The sequence below is a fragment of the Jaculus jaculus genome, chromosome 1, assembly GCF_020740685.1.
Source record: "Jaculus jaculus isolate mJacJac1 chromosome 1, mJacJac1.mat.Y.cur, whole genome shotgun sequence".
Taxonomy (NCBI): domain Eukaryota; kingdom Metazoa; phylum Chordata; class Mammalia; order Rodentia; family Dipodidae; genus Jaculus; species Jaculus jaculus.
In genome coordinates this window covers 27,154,991-27,171,537 of record NC_059102.1, presented here as the reverse complement: position 1 = coordinate 27,171,537, position 16,547 = coordinate 27,154,991, and the positions used below count along the sequence as shown (strand labels likewise).

The 16,547-nt window shown below is 37.4% G+C and overlaps 1 pseudogene; it reads left to right on the top strand.

Moving 5' to 3' along the window:
• Positions 1-15,879: 15,879 nt before the first annotated feature.
• LOC123457758 lies at positions 15,880-16,298 on the top strand (annotated as a pseudogene).
• The last annotated feature ends 249 nt before the right edge of the window (positions 16,299-16,547 follow it).

Below are 16,547 nucleotides of genomic sequence, written 5' to 3'. Positions count from 1 at the left end.
CGAACCGGGGTCCTTAGGCTTCACAGGCAAGCGCTTAACCGCTAAGCCATCTCTCCAGCCCAAGGATTTTTCATTTTCATGTGGCAGAAAGGGACTGTAAGAGCGGGAGGAGATGAGAGAATTTAAGGATGGTATTGAATATCCGTAAGTAGAAGAACTGATCACTGTGGGAGGCAGAGCTAAGTGAGGTGAGGGGGAAGACTGAGTAAAGGAAGCCTTGGGGAGAGGATTAATTGAAATCTAAAAGGATATGAATAAGTCATATGAAAACACACTTTTTTGGACAATGGTGTACCTAGAGGCCATAGGTTGAACAGGTAATACATTTATTTTGATATTTTATAATACTTTTATTTTTATATTTATTTATTTATTTATTTATTTATTTATTTATTTATTTATTTGAGATTGATGAGAGAGAGATCAAGCATGTCAGGGCCTTTAGCCACTGCAAACAAACTCCAGATGCTTGTGCCACATCATGCTTCTGGCTTACATGTTACTGGGGAATTGAACCTGGGTCCTTAGTTTTTCCTGGAAAGCTCCTAAAGTACTAAGCCATCTTTCCATCCCATAATTTAATTTTTAACTAATACATAAAAACTTAAAATATACATATTAATGGGTTAGCATGCAGTATTTCAACATATAAACATATTGTGCAATGTTACAGCAGTTTAAACATATCTCCTCTAATTAGGACACAGTCGAACCTTTTGAGATATAAGTAAATATTTGTTATTTAAAAAGGCCTCAGCAGGGCATGGTGGCGCACGCCTTTAATCCCAGCACTTGGGAGGCAGAGGTAGGAGGATCGCTGTGAGTTCGAGGCCACCCTGAGACTACATAGTGAATTCCAGGTGAGCCTGGGCTAGCTAGAGTGAGACCCCACCTCGAAAAACCAAAAAAAAAAAAAAAAAGGCCTGCAATGCATTGCTATCCAGACATTTTTTTCTCCTTTCTTTGTGCACCCTGAATTAAATTCAAAGTAAATTCTACTAAGTTCCTCACACTGATAACTCTCCTAGGACTTTGAGAGAGTTTCAGAGAGTTTCAGGACCTAGCAGGGATGATGTTGTCATGTGCAACGTTTTGCCATCTTTCTCTTCTGTCCTCCGTCAGTCAGCTTTCTTTCAATTGACTTTATTCTGGATTATTCCCAAGAATTCAAAATCAGCTCTGTCTATAACACAGCTTGACCTTGATCTGATATTTTAGTACTTTGGCACACACTCTCTCTTCTACCCACTGTGATTACCTTAGAGTTTCTTCACAAATGTAAAGTTTTTGTCCTGAGAGAATATTAAGCACCAGCCTTTACCATGATTCTAGTTTTCGCTTTGAAAATCATATTCCGTACAAGCATGGTGCATCTCCCCATTGAGGAAAACTGAAACTCTGTTTGGCAGAGCATGCTCAGCCATCAAAATTGTTGCTTTCCCTGAGCAATTTTAAATTTTGTGCAGTTCTGAAAGGAGCGTCAAATTGATTTTCTGGGGTTGATACTAAATTCCATATGGAAAAATATGCGCTCACACATTGCTTGGGAAAAGCAGGAAATGAAGATCTATGAAGAGTTAGTTGTACTAGATGTTAACACAAGTTAGAAAGCTTCTGCAGGAAAACCTTAGGCTCACAAGTGGACAACAGAAGAGCATGGTACAGGGAGAAAAGTCAGGAAGTAGACCCTACTCATGACATTTGCTAGATAACAGGATAATTCTAACTAACAAGTGAAAAGATAGACTTTAGTATAAATAATGGCCTAGCTGCCTCGAGTACACACTGTTAGAACTAGTTCTTATAACACACACAAGTGAAAAATAAGAATTGTAATTCTAAAGAAAAATGAGCAATAAAAAGTCTCTATAAAACTAACGGTAACCTCTGTAGCTAATTCAAAATCTGGATTTAATAAAAGTAGAATCTGACAATTTCTGCCATGTAAAATTAATCAAAAATAACTGTCCTAACAAAATCCAGATTTATTAACAAAGTTTAAAAATAGATGTAAAATTAGAAAGGCAATATTAGTAATGTTTCAAGCATTAAGCTTGATATCTTTGATATTAAAAAGACCTTTAAAAATAAAAAAAAGACAGGAAACCTATAGAACATTATGGAATAATGCAAACATTAAGTAATTGATATGAACAATTTACCAGAATGGTACTAAAATGAACTTCAAATTTGTGAAATGTTCAAATGCAAATTAATTCTAAATTGAGATATCGTTTACCACCCACTATATTGGCAAAACCTTGAAAGTTAGTGCAGTTTGGGGAAGGAGATTTGGCAATATTATAAAATGCTATATATGAATTTTCATTTTCTCTAAGAAATGACTCTTCTAGGAATTCACACTACAGTTAAACTCCAAACAACACAAAATTCATGTGCAAACATTTCAACATTACTTATAATTGCCAAGTACTGTATTTCTAAATATTGAAATAAAGAGATAAGTTGAATCATTTGTGTTACATTTATGCAGCTATAAGGAAGAATAATGAAATTATAAAGTAAAATATAGAATCTCCAATATGAAGAAATTGAAATATATAAAATTACATCTAGTTCATTAAAAATCAATGGGGTGGACTAGAGAGATAGTTTAACAGTTGATATACATGCCTACAAAATCTAAGGACCCAGGTTCAATTTCCCAGTACCCATATAAGCCAGATGCATATAGTGGTGCATGCTTCTGGAGTTTACTTATCCTGACTGGAGGACCTGGTGTGCCATTCTCTCTCTCTATCTGCCTTTTTTTTCCTCCCTTTCTCTCTTTCTCCCCAATAAGTAAATAAATATTTGTTTAAAAAAGCAATAGGTATAACAATATCATAGAGGTGATATGTATCTTATGTAAATACGATAAATGTATATACAAGTACATAGGGATGGATAAAAGGGAAACAGTGAAGCTAGTAGCTATAAGAAACCCAGGCATGAGTTGAAGAAATGGGGAACAAGCTGACCAAAAATGGGAATATTTATATGAAGACCTACCTTGAATCTTTCCTTTGGCAAAACCCACTAAATTCAAGACAGACAGAGAGAGAGAGTTAAAACTTAAATCATAATTCAACCAGTGAATGTGATTTTTTTCTGATTAGATAGATTAAAATTTGGTACATACCAAACTCATGCTATTTTTCTGGAATTGAGTCATCTTATATTAAAAAAATTCCAAACATTTCAACAGGAACTGAGGCTTCTGACTCTTCTATTGGAGAGGCAAATGGTTTACTCAGATAAATACACCCATCACCTCTCATGTAAGAGTAAAATTACCCAGAGGGAGCAGGAAAGAGTACAGAGCCCAGAGAAAAAAAAATCTATGAGTAAGTGTGTGTGTGTATGTGTATGCACATGCAAAACATCATTTCACCCTCATTCCTTCTCTTAGATGCTATTCTGTCCACTGATATAGCCTATTCTCTATGGTGTCTTCTTGCTTTACATCAGAGAAAATGAAAGACGCAGTCACTGCTTCTGTGTTACTAAGACCTCAGGCTATGGCCCCTTTAGTTTTAAAACAACTTTAAGTAGATATGCCTAAGCTGTGCAGACATTTCATTAAGTCATATGAAATGTCTAGTGTTTATAAAGCATATAATTAAATTATCCTTTTAAAATTAATTCATAAATATGCTTACATCTATTATGGTATGAATAAAAATTTAGAAATTTTTTCTATTAAATTAAAAATATAAGAACAATTATGTTTTAAAAGCCTATTTTCCCTTCTGTTCATGAGCAAGGATTATATTTATTTTTATTTATTTATATGTTGTTTAGATTCTTTTAAGAATCATAGTTTTCCTTGTACCAGTATTTTAAACTTCCTTGGGCAATTTCTAAGTGCTATGTTCTTTTAGTGCTACTATAAATGCAATTTATTTAAAATTTTCTTTCAAGTAATTTTGTAGTTAGTCTAAAAAAATTCAATGCTTTTTGTGTGTCAACTTTACCTTGCTACTTTTCAAACTATTATTTTTAACAATTTACTTGATGGGTTTCATGACTTTCTACAACAAAATAACATCATCTACAAGTGCAAAGAGTTTTCAATTCAGAGAGACAGTAAGTTGAATTTTTTCAGAGGTCAAGCTTAGAAGTAAGTGAGAAGGAATTGAAGGGTCATTTGTTTCATTGTTTAATACACTTTTTAAATGTGAGTACTGGGGATTGAACCCAGCTTCTCACACTTGCAAGTCAAGGCTGTGATCAGCTGAGCCTTTTTTTACAGCCCTGTTGGTGAGTTTAATGGGTATAAATTTTTAGTTTTATAAGATAGAAAGAGTTTTGGAGATAGACTATAGATGTTCTTAAATTATTCATATCAGTCAATTATATACTAAAATAATTACAATGGTAATTTTTTTTTTCTTTCACATATTTTATTACAGTTTAAAATACATTTTGGGAAACAATTAGGATGCTACAGTGGTTAATCTTGTTAGTCAACTTAAGTAGATTTAGAATCACCATGGAAACTGGGGTATGTTTATATGGGTTTTCCCGGAAAGGTTAAACTAATGAAGGAAGATCCACTCTGAATGTGGGTGGCATCATTTGAATGGGGTAAGGTCTCAAAAGAAAGGAGAAGTAAAGCTGACCACCAATACTCTTCTCGCTTTGAGTCCTGACTCAATGTTCACAGCTGCCTAGTGTTCCTGCCACCACGATGCACTTTATCTCTTCTAAACTGCTAGGAAAATTAAAGAATTCCTTTTATGAGTGTCTTTTCTCAAGTATTTGTTCAACTCAATGAGAAAAGTAATGAATACAGAAGATGGATTCTCTTTCTTTTCCCTCATTTATAAATGTTCTTTCCCAAGTGCCTCATAATATGATCCAAACAGTACATAAGAATTTCATTCATCATATTAAGATGATTTTTAACATATTTCATTTAGAGAGTTCTCAAAATGTTAATTAAAAAGTCAAATATAAAAATGACTTTATGTTTGTCCACACAATGGAGAAAGTTGTGATTTTTTGTTTTTTTCTGTCTGATTTTAGGATGGTCCATTCTCACATGAGAATCCAAAGTACTGTGGAATAGGCGCAGGATGCTCATCCCTAACCTGCACCAGGACAGCCCTTACTCTATCATAGTGCAAGTTAGCCAGAAAATCAAGCCTCGTCTTCGAATAGTGGATGAATGTGGAAAAAAAAAAACAAAAAAAAAAAAAAACCAAATCACAACTTTGCTTAAGTTTTCCATGCCTGGTTTGGCATTTGAAGTGCGTATAATGGGTATGGTTTATGGCATTATCTCCTCTAAGATTTTTAGAAGTATAGCACAGCTCATTATTACATGGTGATGTCTCTTTCTTTCTTTCTCTCATCTTTAACCCAGTATATATGCTGTTAAAATAGGCATATGCCATATTTGTTCATTTTTACTTTATTGTACAGCTTTTCAAACACTTTTAGGAAAAAAAAAAAAAAACTTACATTCATGTGAAATCTGTGATTGTTCATGTCAGAAGAGGTAATTTCAATTCAATCAGCAAATGTTGCATTGACTGACTCTGTTCACATGATTTTCTGAGCCCCTAACTCCACCTACGCAGCCTTTCAACAGGTTGGGAACATGCTTCTCTGTTTAATATTTTGGGGCTCTCCATTCATTTGATCCTGCTTAGTTTTGCTAGAAATTGTATCTCACTTTCTCTTTTCAAAGTGGAAACCCACTATCTTTATATTACCGTTGGGTTTTTTCAACAAATGCAGGAGTAAAAACTTGGTAGTTTCATACAGTGAAATATACTACCTTTCTCAAATCTGCTCTCATACCTAGTGATAATCTCAGGTAACATATTTGTGAAAATTTTGAAAACATCAATTGAGTTGAACAGCAATGGAAATACAGATCCTGTCTCCTTATTCCTGACAAAAGAAACCATGTGGAGACATACATGATACCTCAAGAACACCACAATACCCATCAAACTGAGTTCATTGTCTTTTAAGTCATAAAATACAGGTGCTTCTTCATTTAGGATGGTTTGAGGTAAGAATTTTTGACTTTGCAATGATGCAAAATGGACCAATACTACCATTCTATTTTCACCTTCAGTATTCAATAAGCTATAACATATATTCCATATATTTTATAAAATATGCATTTTGTTAAATGGTTTAGCCTACTTATAGGATCTGTGTATTTTCAGTCTATTTAAGGTGGTGAAGTCTAATACATGGTGTTTTGAAGATTATGCCAATTCAATTCATTTTAAACATATATAATATGTTTATCAATATCTATAATAAGGCTTTGGGATTTCTTCTGGGAATTTTACTAAGTGAAATAAGAGTTTCATTGTTTTGATACTTAAGGCACTCATTTAATACCATTGTGGGTTTTTTTTCTTAAATTGAAAGTTGTAGCTTTTTTGAAAATTATTAATTTAATTTTTTAATTGATTAGTTTTGTACTCAGTGAATACAGTCAAGTTGGTACCATAGTTAGGCTCTTCCATGTCCTACCCCCTCCTCCCAGTCCCTCCTTGTTGAGGTATATAGGTTATGCATTGTGGAGTTAGCCCACAGTTATGGGTAGGAGAAATATCTCTGCATATCCTGACCCAACATGTGGCTATTACCTTCTTTCTGCCCCTCTTCCACAAAATTTCCCTGAGCCATATTGGGTTCATTTTTGGTCTGCTTCAGTGATGAGGTGTTGGGGGCCTCTGGGTCTCTGGATATCTGATATGGTAGGAGTTGATTTTTCTCTGCATTGATCTCCTTCACCATTGTGCTGGTACCTGGTTCACCAAGAGAACAGCTCCCTTGCTTGTTTTGCCAATTGTTCTTAGTTTCAGATGGGACCCTTTTGTGGTGTGATGGGATGGTTCTCTCCTTAGGATCTGTGTGTATCTGCAAAAGAGAAGCAGATTCTCCAGTGGAGAGTAAGTTAGCACAAGACAAATGGGATAATCCTTATTATTTTTTTAATAGATAATTTAATAGGTGTAGGCCCTCTTGTAGCCCATGATTGGTGGTAGCTTGAAATGCAGAGCGGGCTCATGTTTGGATATGATTCTAACATGCTTCCCAGCTCCGGCTGTGGGTCCCGTTCCACTGAGCAGATCAGTTAGCCAAATCAAGAGCACTTGGTTCCCCACCATGGCTATGTGCCACTATTGCACTTGTGTGAGCATCATGACAAGTTATTTGCTGATAAATAGGTCAGACCATGAGTTGCTTAGACAGATATTCGTCATTTTCCCCAGTCACCTATGTAGAACTTTCTGGCACTAGATGCACTGACTGTCTGGGCATTGACTCTCTTCCAGCTTCCAGCCATGGCATTCTATTTTACGTGTCAACCACATATGGTGTCTTCAATAGTAGGGTCTTACCACTAACCTCTGCTGGGTCATCAAGTACTCTAACAGAAATATGTCTTTCTTTTAGGAAACCTTGTAGGTATTTCTGATCAAAACTCATTGTGGATGATAGCCACATGCTGGTACTGGAAGTTACAGGTCAGTGCCCACTAAGAAAAGGAAGAAAAAGATAATGAATATAAAAGAGTTAGGGAGAAGAGAGAAAGAGAGAGGGAGAGAGAGAAGCTATAGAAGATTAAGGTCAGTATTCATCATACCCTCTCCAGTGTCTTGTGGCTCAGGTGTTCCCTATAAGGGCCTGGTGAAGGTTCAGCCATTTGGTCTGCCTTTTAGGATGTGGAATTTTATGGGACCATTGCCGTTTGGGTCTAAATTTGTGTCTCCCCCGCCCTCCATTGCCCTCCCCTCCCTCCCTACCCATCCTATTGTCTAGTCCTTCAGATGCTTGCTGGGTATGTAAGTCATCTTGGGTAGATTCAGGTTAGGTGCTGTAGATGAGTGAGACTGTACGGTGAATTTCTTTCTGTGATTGGGTAAATTCAATGAGAATGATCTGTTCTAGGTTCAACCATTTTTCCTCAACTTTCATTGCTGTGTAGAATTCCAGTGTGTAGATATACCACATCTTAGATATCCATTCTTCTAGTGGTGGACATCTGGGTTGATTCCAGCTCTTAGTTATTACGAATTGAGCTGGTATAAACATGGTTGAACAAATCTCTCTGGACTATGGTTTAAAGGTTTTAGGGTACATGCCCAGTAAGGAAATAACTGGGTCTGTTGGTAATTTTGTAGTCAGCCTTTTCTGGAGAATCCTGAAAAGAGTTTCATTTTTATAATCAAAAGTGCATTTAAGATTCTATAGAGATTACATTCAAATTGTATTCTGAACTACTTGAAATATCTTCAAATATTCTGGATGTCTTCAATGTAAAAAATATCATTACAGATTACTATGTAGAGGTATTAACGATGGGAAGTCTCAGTTATCTTTTCCAAGTATAATTTGCAATGTGACATTTGAACACATTATGTTCCCATAAGAGTGATGTCCTATAATAAACACAGTGCTGAAGGATCTAGGAAATTTAGGCTATAAGGAACAAACACACACACATCTAGTATGAAACACAAAAGTGTCCTAAGATATAAGGCCTTTCATATTTACATTTGAAAACTTCAAATCTGAACACTTGTAGATATGATTTATTGTCATAACGATCTCCTAAAATCATTTCATTCTTTCATTCTACATCTTGTCCATTCTATTGCTGCTATTTGATACATTTTTAACACAATGCTTTCATACCAGCTTCAATTCTTCCCAGGATAAAAATTCTAAACTGATTTTTAATGGTAATTTTATCATGAAATAAGGTGTTTTATAGACATTCTCACATCATGTTGGATCTTTTATTTAATAGGCCAAGGTCAAACAGGCTCCATTAGCATCAAGGAATAATGAAGAAGTATTTAGGTCTGTGTTTTTCAACTTCTATAAATACTGAGAATATGAGAAATAAAATTTGTAGACTATCTTATATAATTCAAAAATTATCAGTCATGAAAAGAGACACTAAAAGACCTGTAATGAGGAAGAAAATGAATGAATAAGAACACATTCAAGAAATGAGAAAAAATATAGAATTGACCTGAGAAAAGAAAAGTGGGTTTTCACCATAAAGAAATGGCAAAATTTTCAGTAGATTCAGCTCATATATTGAATACATGTGTTAAAACATTGCAAGATACCTATTAATATGCATAATTGTTTTAAATGTGTTAATTAAAAATAAATGTAAATAATAATCCAATTTGTAGGAACATTGAGTAGAATAATGGTTGCCAGGAGAGACAGGGAGAAGGACAATTTGCCATTGAAGAGATATAAGGTCCCATTTACAAACAACGCATCCCATTAGTGTGCTGTATAATATAGGTTTATATTTAGCAATATTACATTGTACACCTAAATTTTCCTAAGGTCTCACATTAAATGTGCTCATGACAATAAATAAAGATAAGAGATCTAAAGCCACATTATCGGTAACAATTTTAATTAAAACTGGGTGGATGGTTCAAAGAGAATGTTTACAGCATTAGACTATTTAAAAGTATTATTGCCTAAATAAATGTGCAGAAACCATTTTAAATACTGTTGCAGCCTATTCGTGAAGAGACACCCTTGTTCACTTGTCCTAGGGAGGGTCATATGTCATAAACATACCTAAGAGGAAAAGCAAAACAGAACAAAGCAAAACTGTAAAACCTGAAGATGATTTTGTTTATCCAAAGCAAAAGAGAACATGATAAACTCGAATTTTCTTTTAATTTTATTTGCTTCATTGAGGTATCATCTCTTTAGATTTTATTTCTTACACTTAAATTTTGTTCATTAGAAAAGTTCAGATAAATCTATCAATCAATATGGTAACCCAAACTGTTAGTCACAATTTTCAGACAGCAAACGTTTCCTTTTTTAGTTCCATGGGCCATGTTGTTCTGGAATCTGAGGTGACTACAAGAAGAAAAGGGGAAGCTTTGAACGTATCTTGCATTTTTCATCAAGACTAAGGCTCAAAATATCTTCATGTCCCAGGCATTTTAATATGGAAGAACATAAAAAACAAGCTGAAATGATAGTAAAATTCAAAAGAAAAGACAAAAATAGGACTGAGGAATGTATATTATTACCAATTTAACTTCTTTCTACAATGAAGTCTCTTAATGAACCATGTTCTCATGCTACTGAAGGTTTCTGTTTGATTCTCTTCCTCATGGTCAGAAATTCTAACCTTATAAAAACAAAAGGGAAAAAAGTAACATTGTAGACAATGAATACCAAGTTCATATAGAAAGTTTTTTTTTTGTTTGTTTGTTTGTTTTTTTAAAGCAAAGAGCGTTTATTCTGCAGAGTCAGCCAGCATGCGGGGGTCAACCATTGATATAAAAATGGCAACAATGAGAGGTGCTTGAAGGCTCTTTTAAGCATAACTAAGGAAGGTTCTGATGGGCAATTAGTTCTGCAGTTTGACAGGCTAATTTGAACAAGGATTGAATTTTTTTAAATTTAATTTACTAGTTTTCTTTTCAGCAAATACAGGCAGTTTGGTACCATTGTTTAGGCTCATCCATGATCTACCCCCTCCCAATGGACCCTCCTTATTGATGTAAATGGGTCGTGCAATGTGGAGTTAGCCCAGTTATTGGTATGATAAATGTCTCTGCATATCATGACCCAACATGTGACTCTGACATTCTTTCTGCCCCCTCTTCTGCAAAATTTCCCTGAGCCATGTTGGGTTCATTTTTGGTCTGCTTCAGTGCTGAGGTGTTGGGAGCCTCTGAGGCTCTGGCTCTCTCATTTGGTAGGAGTTGATTTTTCTGTCTTAGTCTCCTTCCCCTTTGTGCTGGTATCTAGTTCATCAAAAAAACATCATCCTTGCTTGTTTCACCAATTTTCCTTAGTTTCAGTTGGGCCCCTTTTGAGGTATGTTGGGGCTGCTCTTTCCTTAGGATCTGCATCTATCTGAAAAAGAGAAGCAGATTCTCCAACAGAGATTAAGTTAGCACCCAGAAAATTGAGATAACAATTACTTTTTTGATAGACAGTTTGATAGGTGTAGGTCCTCTTGTACCCCATGATTGATGGTAGCTTGATATTGTAGAGTGGGCTTATGTTTGGGTATGGTTCTGACTTGTTTCCCCGCTCCAGCTATGGGTCTCGTACCACTAAAAGGATCAGTTAGCGAAATCAGGAGCAGCTGGTTCCCCACCATGGCTGTGTGCCACTATTGCACTTCTGTGGGCATCACATCAGGTTATTTGTTCCTAATTAGGTTAGACAATGAGTTGCTTGGACAGATATTGGTCATTTCCCCCAGTCGCCCAAGTAGCACCTTCTGGCACTAGACATGCTGACTGTCTGGGGACTGACTCTCTCCTGGCTTCCAGCCATGCCATTCCATTTTACATGTCACCTGCTTATGGAGTCTTCAGCAATAGGGTCTTACCACTGACATTTGGTGGGTCATGAAGTACTCTGACAGAAGTCTGTCACTGTTTTGGGAAACCTTGTAGGTTTCTCTGATCAAAAGCTCATTGTGGATGGTAGCCCCAAGCTGGTAGTGGGGGTTACAGGTCAGTGCCCACTAAGAAATTGAGGAAAAACATAACAATATACAAGAGTTAGAGAGGAGAGAGAGAGAGGGGAGAGGGAGAGAGGGATGGAGGGAAGATGTAGAACATATAGGTTAGTCTTGATCCTACCCTCTCCAGTGTCTTGTGGTTCAGGTGTTTCCTGTAAGGGTCTAGTGAAGGTTCAGCCATTTGGTCTCTCTTTTAGGAAGAAGAATTTTATGGTACCATTGCCATTTCTGTCCAGATTACTGTTTTCCACACTTCGATGCCTACCCGCCCTCCCCATCCATCCTATTGTCTAGTCCATGAGGTGCTTGCTGGGTATGTAAGGTGTCTTGGGTAGATTCAGGTTAGGTGTTGTCGATGAGTGAGACTATGTGTCGATTTTTTTTCTGTGATTGGGTAAGTTCACTGAGAATGATATGTTCCAGGTTCAACCATTTTAACTCAAATTTCTTTGTGTCATTTTTTTCTTACTGCTGTATAGAATTCCATTGTGTAGGTATACCACATCTTAGTTATCCATTCTTCTAGTGATGGACATCTGGGTTGATTCCAGCTTTTAGCTATTACAAATTGAGCTGCTACAAAGATGGTTGAGCAAATCTCTCTGGCCTGTGGTTTGAAGGTTTTAGGGTAGATGTCCAGTAAGGGTATAACTGGGTCTGTTGATATTTCTATAGACAGCTTTTTCAGGAGTCTCCATATTGCTTTCCAAAGTGGTTGTACCATCCTACATTCACACCAACAGTGAATGAGTGTTCCTGCTTCTCCACATCCTCGCCAGCAGTTATTTTTCATTTGATTTTTTAATGTTGGCTGTCCTTATTGGGGTAAGGTGGAATCTCATAGTTGTTTTAATTTGCATTTCTCTGATGATTAGGGATGATGAACATTTTCTTAAATATGTGTTTGCCATTTGTATATCTTCCTCTGTGGATTGCCTGTAAAACTCTGCACCCCATTTTGTGAGTGGGGCATTTGTCTTCTTATTGTTTAGACTTTTGAGTTCTTTGTAGATTCCAGAGATTAGGTCTCTTTAAGTTGGATAACCTGCAAATATTTTCTCCCATTCTGTGGGTATTCTATTGGCTTTGCTTATTATATGCTTGTCTGTAAAGAAACTCTTCAGCTTCATATGATTAAGGCCATTTACTATTTAGGGTGATGACTGTGAGATTTGATTTGATCCCTGCCTTGTTGTGGTGGTAGAGGTGTGTTGGTGTTTTCATGGAATTTGAAATTTTTGTGTCTACTCTGGGTTTGGTTGTTGTGATCTGCTTCTTGTAGGCATTTGTGTTTTTTTTATTTGTTTCTTCTCTTTGGAGAATTTCCTGGAATAATTTCTGTAGGTTTGGTTTTATATTCATATAATTATAAAGCTGAGTTTTGTCATGGAAAGTTTTCCTTTCACCATCTATTATAAGGGAGACTTTTGCCAGATAGAGTAGTTTGGGTTGGAAGCCATAGTTTCTTAGAGTTTGAAGTTTTTCATTCCAGGCTTCCATTGAGAAGTCTGAAGTACCTCTGATGGGGTTTCCTTTGAAAGTGGTGTGCTGTTTTTCCCTAGCTGCTTTTAGGGTTTTCTCTTTGCTGTCAATGTTTAAAGTCTTAATGATAATATGTCTTGGGGAGTTTCTCCTTTGGTCTAGTTGGTTAGGAGTTCTGTTTGCTTCTTGTATCTTTATGGGCTTTTCTTTTAAGAGATAGGGGAAGTTTCCTTCAATTATTGTGTTAAATAAGTTCTGCATGCCTTTGGTCTGAAATTCTTCTCCTTCTGGTATTCCAATGATTCTGATATTAGGACGTTTAAGTGTATCCCACAATTCCCTCATGTTCTGTTCACAGGAACTTTTGAACTTACTGAAATTTTTGGACTCTCAAACTGTTTCTTCCATCCTATCTTCAAGATCAGAGTTTCTATCCTACACGTTGCTGACTCTATTCTTGAGAGCCTCTAGCGAGTTTTGGACTTGTTCAATTAAGTTTGCATTTTCTACTACTTTCCTATGTATCACTTCCATCGCTCTGTTCAGCTCCCTTTTCACCTCATTTTCTGATTTTCTTGGTGATTCTTGGAAATCATCCTTGCATTTCTTTATGTTTTCATTTAGTGTGGCCAGCTGATATTTAAGGTCCTCTTTTTTTTTTTTTTTCATTCACCCTCAACTCTCTTAGCTCTCTTTGAATTCCTTCCAGTGTCTTATATATTGCTCTAGCTTAGTGATGGTAGCATCCACACAATTATCTGTCCTTTGTAGCTTTCCTGCAAGTTTTAGCAGTAGGTTGGTCAGGGTTGCATTGCTCATAGCTTCCACTTGATGTTCTAATCCTAAACATTCTTCTATGTTTTGGTTAGATGTAATCCTTGTTGGACTGGGTGATCTGTCTGGGTTTTCTTTCATTTTATTTTTCATGTTATTTCTTTTGCGCTGTGGTCTACCCATGTCAGTGTATGGGCAGGTAGGTGAGTGGAGCAGCCCGGACTCTAGCTCAATGAGAATCCAAGGCAGCCTGGGGCAGTTGCAAGCAGCCTGGGTTTTTGCTCTCTCTTGCCAAAGCAGCCTATCTACTGCCTGACAGGGGTACCAAAGTTGCCTGAATTCTCACCCAGTAATGCACCAAAGCTGCCTGCCTTTGAGCTTGAAAGGGGACTGAGGTAGCAAGCCCTGAAGCTGCCCAAACTCTGGCTGGGAACACTGGGACCTGCAAACAGTCTGCGCTCTCCCACCTTAGGGGAGTGGGGGATGGGTGGCAACGGACAGGTAGGGGATGGCACCTGAGCTGGTGCTAGTGACTCAGTGTGGGCTTGTGTGGCCCTTTCTGTGGGACTGGGCCACTGCACATGCAATTGTAGTGCAGAGGCAGCTGATGCAGACACGGGATCGGGACACAGCAGAGGCTGCCCGGTGGGCAGGCGATTGGAGCACAGCAGCGGAGGCCTGGCAGCCACCTAATCACAGCAGAGGTGGCCCCCATGGGTGTGCACGATCGGAGCACAGCCGCTTGGGGCACGGAGGCTGTATGAGGGTGGTAGACTACCCACCTGAGAGGGGATCTGTGATTCCCTGTTTTTCCCCACTCTGTGCCCTCCCACTGGCCAGAAGACCCTGATAACCCTTAATTTCTTGCCTTTCTTTCCCCAGTATCTGCAATGCAGCTAGGTGGTCGCCATCTTGGCCGGAAATAAGGATTGCCTAGAAAGTTTTTTTTTTAATGAGATATTACATAAGAAAATACTATGAAAACAGTAATCCTTTGAGAACTGCTTTTCAGCATGGGAAATTTGAGCTCAGTCTTTATGAAGATAATGCTGTTATATAGCAACTATAGATATACAAAAGACTCCAAGGGGAAAGTCAGAGTACATGCTAAATGATATTCTGTAGGCCTAAGAAACTTTTGAGAGAGGACAAAGGTCAACTGAGTTTTTAATACAGAACTAAAGCTAGGTGTAGTGGTTACAAGCCTATATTCCCAGTTCTTGGAGGCAGAGGCTGGAGGAGCATTGAAAGTTTAAGATCAGTCTGGTCTACATGTTTGCATTGAGAAATTTAGCCCCAAAGGGTTGTAATAAGATAAAGTAGACCTCCAGTACCAATGTAACTCAGGCTGTGTAGTCATTGTAAGTATATGTGTCTGTCAGTTTTGACAGACTGGTCCAGCTTGATGCTTAAAATCTCAAGTCAAGTATAAAAAGTTAAAGGATTAATCAATTTTTTTTACCATTTTATTGAAAATATTTGAAATCTGTTTTTATATTTTTTTGGTAACTTGTGCCAGGAAATATGAAAACCACCAAAAATTATAAGAATTTTTATATTCAGTTCCTTTTCTGGGATAATGTTAAGCTGTAGAGATTAGTAATGCATGTTTGCTGAATATAACCTTTGTTTCGTGATAACGCTGCTTAGCTTTCATTGGGGACATACTACATTGGTAATTGTATTAAATAATTAAATTTCCATTGTGGTTATTGAAATTCTATCTCTAAGCAGAAAGTTATTTGTAACTGTAAGCTTTGTGCTTAGAGTATGTATGTGTTTTGAATATGTCAGTGTGGGATCACATAAACTGTTTGCCATGGTTAAGAAAAGGAGAAAAGGGCTGCACCTGTGCTCTGGGTGGCCAAGGGCTGGTCCATGGGGTGCCTAGTGGGAACCGGAGTTGTCTTTAGCAGGATGGTGCCTCCATGCCAGGTTGAAGTCCTGTATTTTGCAAAAAGTGCAGAGATCACAGGAGTCTGCTCAGAGACCATGTCTGTGCCACAAGACATCAAAGCATCCCAGCTCTGGAAAGAGATAGAAACTCGAAATCCTGGGTAGACTGGCTGATGTTAGAAATCACATAGTATTTTCTGTTCGTCAAGAGTATGTCGAGCTTGGAGATCAGCAACTCCTGCTTCAACTGGGAGGTGAAATTGCCATTATCCCCCTCTGCCCCCCATTAGTGGAGGGTAGTGCTCCTGAGAAATAACTTTGAAGGCAAAAAGTCATTAGCTTAGAATATGAAGCGTATCTTCCCACTGCAGAGAATGAAATCAGAAAAACAGGCAGAAGTGGGCAATCAGACACATAGCGGTGTTCCACTGCCTCGTCTTGCTCCAGGATCAGAAGCAAGCATGATCATTTCTGTGTCCTCGGCTCACGAGACCGCGTCCCTTGAAGCTGTGAGCATCACCGCTGATGCTTTAAAAAACAAGGTGCCCATATGGAAAAAAAGGAAATATATGAAGAATCTTCGTCCTTTTGGAAACGGAACAAGGAATGCTTCCTGGTGGCCAGTGATTAATCTTGTATGCACATCGAGTCTTAAATGTGGTCAGTTTTTATCATTGGTCACACTTTGATTTTTTTTCCTCTCTGTAAATCTAGATAGCTTGCTGATGCACAAACTTGGGTTATATTAGCAGATAAACAGACTAAAAGAAAGCAAAATATATTTCATAGGATTAGAGTTTGCTTAGGCTGGAGGTGGGAAAAATGGGAAATTTAAGTGTGAGGTGAGATTCAGCTTTCTGTGGGTAGTTCTGAACGGGAG